The following is a 1096-nucleotide window of genomic DNA, read 5'->3' on the forward strand; positions in this document are numbered from 1 at the left end:
ATCATATAGATCAAATTTTACAGTCGGGACTAACACACTCGTGAAGATCAGTGTGTGTTAGTGCAAAAAACAAAATAAAAGAAATCTACTTGAAGATCTCAGGCACAAAAACCCTTGAATCTACATTAATTCATTCACACAGCCAACAAACATAAATTGAGCACTTACTACACGCACGGGTCTCTGTTGGACATAAAAGATGAGAAAAATAAAAGCCCAGTTTTCAACGGCTCACAGTTTGAGAGTGAGGACAGAGTTTCAAACGACAGTAGATGGCAAAATAAACCATTGCTCCAGATCCACCGCCTTTAGCTGGCGAGGCCTACAGCACACTTGGCGACAACGTCGTCCCTTCCGTATTTTCTCTTGTATGTTGTATACAAGTTTATACTAGTTTTACGGTGTGACCTAAAGACATACTGCCTGGAAATTGGGATTCCAACGGAAAAAAGAAAAAAAAAATGATTCCGTGTTTATACATTTGTTGAGTGCCCTCCAACTTGGAAGAATGATTTCAGAAACGGTAAGGAAGTGAAGAAACTTGAGATGAAGTTCCCACAATTGAATAGGACCGTAGATCTCACAAACGCTCTGTTCCTTAGATACTTGAGCTACTTTTTTTTTCAGAGAAGACATTGAAAAACTTATTTTTAAAATTATGCCTACTATACAGAGAATCTAGAGTAATAAAAAAATTCCTTTATACTCTTATTTCAAAATTGACTCATCATTAACATTTTGCCACATTTTTAAATCATTCCCATTCTCTCTCTCTTTCCTACCTTCCTTCATATGCTCCATTTAGCTATCTATATATTTTCTAGTAATGTTAACAGGGAGACATGAGAATAGATTTGTGTCTGATTCATCTTTATACTCCTTCACAAAGCCTGGCAACTGTCTTGTATATATGTAATAAATATTTACGAATGAATGAATGATGAATAATATTCAACCTAGAGCTCGTCTTTGATCTTTTAGATTTGTGTTTATACATAAATATAAGATATACTTATTATTTTTCTAAGCATATGTAATATTTTATAAAATACTAATCTACCCTCCAGAACTATGTCTGATGAATGGGTCTAATAAA

The sequence above is a fragment of the Cebus imitator genome, unplaced genomic scaffold (genome assembly GCF_001604975.1).
Source record: "Cebus imitator isolate Cc_AM_T3 unplaced genomic scaffold, Cebus_imitator-1.0 Scaffold111, whole genome shotgun sequence".
NCBI classification, from domain to species: domain Eukaryota; kingdom Metazoa; phylum Chordata; class Mammalia; order Primates; family Cebidae; genus Cebus; species Cebus imitator.